Raw genomic sequence first — 6,539 nt, 5'->3', positions numbered from 1 at the left:
CATTTACAACTATTTATTTATTTGTTTATTTTTAAAGAGAGACTTTCAGCCATTAACTACTATACTATAAATATACTCTCGTTGACCGCATTAGGTTCCCTCTTCACACTCATGACACCTGACACAAGATATGAAGTAAAAGCATAGCCTCAAAACTGATTGAGGATTGTTCTCCTCAATCAGTTTTGTCGTGGTCAGAGGTGCATTCATTTTTATCATGGGTTTATTGTTGTAGTTTGCACTGACAATGGAGACATTGTACAAGTTCAACTGATGTTTCGGTGGATCACTTTACTTTCACTTTCAGTTTATAATCATTATTATTATGACACCACCCGTATTCAATGGAACGTCTCATGCTGGGACACCTCAAGAGCGTCACAGGCCCCCTGCTGGACCCCCTGCAGTTTGCCTACCGAGCAAACAGGTCTGCGGATGATGCAGTCAACATGGGACTGCACTTCATCCTTGAACACCTCGACAGTGCAGGGACCTACGCGAGGATCCTGTTCGTGGACTTCAGCTCAGTGTTCAACACCATCATCCCTGTACTCCTTTCCGCCAAGCTTTTCCAGCTCAGCGCTCTGTTCATTGCACCGGACTATTGTAATATTAGTCATTTGAACTGCTCTAAGTGCTAGAGGACTCTGCATGTTTTTGCACAATTGTCAAAAAAAAAAAACATGTACCGGCATTACCAGATAACTAGCAACCCTTTATTGCTCAGTGACTGTTTTTCTCAATGTCATTTTGTCTCAAAAGTGTCTGTTGTCGTACTAGAGCAGCTCCAATTACCGGAGACAAATTCCTTGTGTGTTTTTTGGACATACTTGGCAAATAAAGATGATTCTGATTCTGATTCATATACAAAACTCAAGCTTCTATACAACAAACAACCGTGATGTAGACGAGGTATCTGTACTTCATGTCAAACATAAAAACACACAACAAGCAACCTGTTGTTGAATTGTTCTAATTAATTGGATGTCTGTGTGCAGGAGAGGTTGGACCGCAGGGGGATTGAGCACTCTCCATTTGTCTTGGTATTGTTGTAATATTTTATAGCTTGATGGGAATGAGAATGTTGCATTAAAAATATTACACAAAAGTTGATTTTATTGAGGGATCCATTATGTTTAATGGCTAGTTAGGTTTTCTGTGATGAGATGGATCAATCCCTTCTTTATAAGCAGAGAGAAAATACTGTTTTTTGAAAGTCGAGGTTAAAAAAAAACGTTGTTGAGTAATAGATGTTAGTCAGTCAGCGTATGCGTAATATTATTAATAATAAATCCACGGCTTTTGAAATGTTAGAGTTGAATAAATAAAAAATGTTATCGGCATAATAGATCTATCGTTAAAACTCTGGATTTGTAAGAAATACGGAAGTCATGTTTTTGCAATTACCAATTGTCTCCTGATTTTAAAAGTCAAAAACCCTAAAACCTTGAATAATGGTATGTTAGTAAGTCAGCACATACGTTACCTAGCCTTTAATATGACCACGTGACACATAAACCGACTTCTTTCATTCCAATTCAAACAGAGGACAGTGGTACTAACCGACCATCTGAATTGTTTTCTTAGCTAGAGAAAACATCTGCTCACTCCTCTAAGCATGATGAAAGCTCATTATACAGTCAAAACCGGATTTCAATTTAAATTCCAGTACTATGAATGCAATGGTTGGAGTCGATTGCTCTTCAAGTGGTACAATTTAGAGTTCCATCAAAATATTCTGGAACAGTATGCCTCTCAAAGTTATACAATCAGGTCCAACCATCATCATCATGTGCCGACATCAACAAATCCTGCAAGAATTTGGCCAAGGAATAACTTTAAATTTAATTTTGTCTTTTTTCTGTATTATGATCCCAAAACAGAAGGGATGACACTGATGACAAAGTGGAAAACTGCAAATATAGCCACGAATAGAACTTATGGAAGCATAAGAAGCTGGTACTACCCGTCCTGCCTGCTCAGTACAATATGGTTCCGTTGACCTCAATAATAATAAAGAATGCCGCGGCAAAGTAAGTTATGTTGCTGAAGAGACTGACTTCCCAGGCATACAGAGAAATCCTGCCACTGCAATTGTCTGTGTCATCAAAGTTAAGGGTGAGTACAAAATGTGTTGTTTTGTAAGTTTATTCAAGACAAATCCGTCCCAGTTGTTTTATCCGAGTGGTTTAACTTATTTATACACTTGTATGGCAGTTAAAAATTGTAAAAAGTGTGAAGTATGAAGTCTTACAGCAAGCGTTCTTGACACCTACGACACACATCATTGATGGGTAATTTCCTTTTATTTTTGTTAGCAGTTAAAAAAAACATTCACCGATGGTTGTTGCAAATTTTAAAAAATGTTTCTATTGTTGATTTTTCCACTTCCACTATTTGTTATGGGGAGAACCTTTTCATAAATGTAAAGACCTTGAAGGATAACCAGCTTCCCAAATTCATTTTGTTTGGCTTTAGGGTAAGTATTTATATTTGACTGTTTTATTGTGAGCTATCCAATTCCATTGCTAGTAACACATAATCATAAATTCAAATTAGAACAATTTAACTCAACCTTTTTATATTTGTTCATCAGTAATACAGTTTGGAATATCGAAACGCTGTTGTGAAAACCGCTTTCTTTGTAGTTGGCATTCTTGCCATCAGTTTTTGAAGCTTTTAGCGCTATAAAGACATAGACATAAAGTTCAGAGATCTTGAGTACTCCTGTTTGTGAAATTAAAAAAGACACTTGCTTCATGAAAAGAAACAATACTTTCAACTCTGAAATGTATCTTAAGTAGATACATAAAACATCTTGTTCCTACACCAGTTTAAAGTTTTAAAAAAGAAAACGAGACTCCTGGATCACACACACGCACGCACACACACGGACACACACACACACACAGGTTTTGTAATGCGTGGTGATGAAGTGCAAAAAAATGAAACTATACTTTAAACTCTGGAATGTATCTTAACTAGATACAAAAAACAACTTGTTTCGAACACGTTTCAACATTTTATAATAGAAAACGAGACTCCTGGATCTCACACACACACACACACGCACACACACACACACACACACACACACGCGCACACACACACAGGTCTTTTTGCTGGGTGGTGACAAAGTGCAAAAATGCAACTGTACTTTAAACTCTGGAATGCATCTTAACTAGATACATAAAACAATTTGTTTCTAATACGTTTCAACATTTTATAATACAAAACGAGAGACTCCTGGATCACGCACACACACGTGCCATTTAAAAAAGAGACCCCCGTCCTAACAGAGTGGCAGTTGGATGAGTCCCAAAAGATACAACATGTTCTTTTTGCACAAAAAGGTTCACTGATAGGGATGTTTTTTTTCAGACTGATGGACCGCTCAGCGTTTCGCACAACCCAAGTCCTGTGGTGTGGTCAGAGAAAACACATTTTCTTGGCTAAATACTCATTTTTTTCAGATCTAACATCTCGGACACCCGATGTCACATGTACATAAGTGTCCCATTCTTTGCCAATGCTGTGTGGCCTCTGGGCATGACCCTCAAGCATCTCAGACACCTGCTGTCACGTGCTGAACCCACGTGAGTACCTCATTCTTTGCCAATGCTGTGTGACCTCTGGACATGACCACCTAACATCTCAGACACCCGATGTCATGTGCACAAGTCACGTGATGACCTCATTCTTGGCAGATGTCTCAGCGAAGCCCTCAGGACGCGGTCACACCCACCAAAGGACAATATTCACAGGTATGACCACAAATGACCTTATTTGTTGTCGATATGACACCCCTTATTTTCCTTTGTTCCCGAACATGATGTCATGCGATAAAAATGCGAGGGACCATGATGTCATTTTGTTTTCACCAGCTCTGACGTCATTTTGTTTTTACCGGATGTGACGTCAATAGGGACAGGTGGTCCGAGAGGTGACATCATCGGGCACGTGCGTTGGCAGCGTGCCCAGTGATGACGTCATAGGTAATGCATCATTTTGTTATAAACCCAAGACTCCTACTCTCTGTCTTCCAACTCGACTCTCCCAAAAAAACATTAAACAGTTAAAGCTCATTCAGAATGCTGCAGCCCGGGTTCTGACAAGAACAAAGAGATCAGAACATATTCCTCTAATTCTAAAGTCTCTACACTGGCTCCCAGTCAGCTTTAGAATAGACTTAAAAGTTCTGCAACTGGTCACTAGATCACTAGATGGTTTAGGTGCTGAATACATTAAAGACATGCTAATGGAATATAAGCCCAGTAGGGGCTCTGAGATCTGCAGACTCGGGTCAGAGCCCAGAGCAAACATGGTGAAGCAGCTTTGAGCTGCTATGCTGCACATAAATGGAATACGCTGCCAATAGAAGTCACCCCCAAGTGTGAATGTTTTTAAGTCAAAGTTAAAAAAAAAAATTCTCATCTTTTCAGAGCGTTTCCATTCTTAATCGACAATTTTGTCTGTTTTTAAGCTTGTTTTTTTTTAAATATTTCTCTTCATTTTGTTTTTAAATGCTTTAAATCATGTACAGCACATTGAGTTACGTTTTGTATGAAATGTGCTATATGTTGAAAAAACATATAGCCTATCCCAGCTGATTCTCGGCACACCCTGAACCAATCGCAGGGTACATACAGTGGGTACCGAAAGTATTCAGACCTCATTAAATGTTTCCCTCTTTTCTATACTACAGCCATTTGCTAAAATCATTTAAGTTCTTTGACAGAAAAAAACAGAATCGTTGACATTTTTGCAGATTTATTTAAAAAGAAAAATTGAAATATCACACAGCCATAAGTATTCAGACCCTTTGCTCAGTATTTAGTAGAAGCACCCTTTTGAGCAAATACAGCCATGAGTCTTTTGGGGAATTTTTTCACACTTGGATTTGGGGATCCTCTGCCATTCCACTTTGCAGATCCTCTCCAGTTCTGTCAGGTTGGATGGTGAACGTTGGTGGACAGCCATTTTTTGCAGTGCCTGGTTTTCTCCACACATACCACTTAAAATTAAGGCCAAAAAGTTCTATCTTGGTCTCATCAGACCAGAGAATCTTATTTCCCACCATCTTGGAGTCCTTCAGGTGTTTTTTAGCACACTCCATGTGGGCTTTCATGTGTCTTGCACTGAGGAGAGGGTTCCGTCGGGCCACTCTCCCCGACTGGTGGAGGGCTGCAGTGATGGTTGACTTTCTAGAACTTTCTCCCATCTCCCGACTGCATCTCTGGAGCTCAGCCACAGTGATCTTTGGATTCTTTTTTACCTCTCTCACCAAGGCTCTTCTCTCCCGATTGCTCAGTTTGGCTGGCCTTCTGGTCGTCCCAAACGTCTCCCATTTCAGGATTATGGAGGCCACTGTGCTTTCAGGAACCTTAAGTGCAGCAGTTCACATGCACTGTGAGCTGTAAGGTCTTATATAGACAGGTGTGTGGCTTTCCTAATCAAGTCCAATAAGTATAATCAAACACAGCTGGACTCCAATGAAAGTGTAGAACCATCTCAAGGATGATCAGAAGAAATGGAGAGCACCCGAGTTAAACATATGAGTATCACAGCAAAGGGTCTGAATACTTATGGCTGTCTGATATTTCAGTTTTTCTTTTTTTTAAATCTGCAAAAATTTCAACAATTCCGCTTTTTTTTTCTGTCAATACTGGGTGCTGTGTGTACATTAATGAGGAAAAAAATTAACTTAAGTGATTTTAGCAAATGGCTGCAATGTAACAAAGAGTGAAAAATTTAAGGGGGTGTGAATACTGCTGGTGTAGTGGTACACTCACCTGACTTTGGTGCGGGCAGCGTGGGTTCAGTTCCCACTCAGTTACGGTGTGAATGTGAGTGCGAACGGTTGTCCGTGTCTATATGTGCCCTGTGACAGACTGGCGACCAGTTCAGGGTGTAGTCCGCCTTTCGCCCGAAGTCAGCTGGGATAGGCTCCAGCGTCCCGCAACCCTAACCAGGATAAGCGGTGTTGAAAATGGATGGATGGATGAATACTTTCCGTACCCACTGCATAAACAAACAACCATTCACACTCACATTCACACCTACGGACAATTTAGTCTTCAATTAACTTACCATGCATGTTTTTGGGGATGTGGGAGGAAACCGGAGTACCCGCAGAAAACCCACGCAGGCACATGGAGAACAGGCAAACTCACACAGACGAGGCTGCATTTGAACCAGGTTACTCAGGAAAATGTGAGGAAAATGTGCTAACTCGTCGTCCACCTTGCCGCCCATTGACAATTGTCATTTATCCCAGTGTTATATTCCTGTCTAGTCATTTGCAGTCATTTTTACAGTTTTTAAGATAATGATTTAGCTCCGGGTGGCACGGTGGCCAACTGGTTAGAGCGTCAGCCTCACAGTTCTGAGGACCCGGGTTCAATCCCCGCCTGTGTGGAGTTTGCATGTTCTCCCCGTGCCTTCGTGGGTTTTCTCCGGGCACTCTGGTTTATTCCCACATCCCAAAAACACGCGTGAATTGGAGACTCTAAATTGCCCATAGGTGTGACTGTGAGTGC

The sequence above is a fragment of the Phyllopteryx taeniolatus genome, chromosome 1, assembly GCF_024500385.1.
Source record: "Phyllopteryx taeniolatus isolate TA_2022b chromosome 1, UOR_Ptae_1.2, whole genome shotgun sequence".
In the NCBI taxonomy this organism is placed as follows: Eukaryota; Metazoa; Chordata; class Actinopteri; order Syngnathiformes; family Syngnathidae; genus Phyllopteryx; species Phyllopteryx taeniolatus.
The sequence above is the reverse complement of the archived record's forward strand: the minus strand, read 5'-3'. Positions refer to the sequence as shown.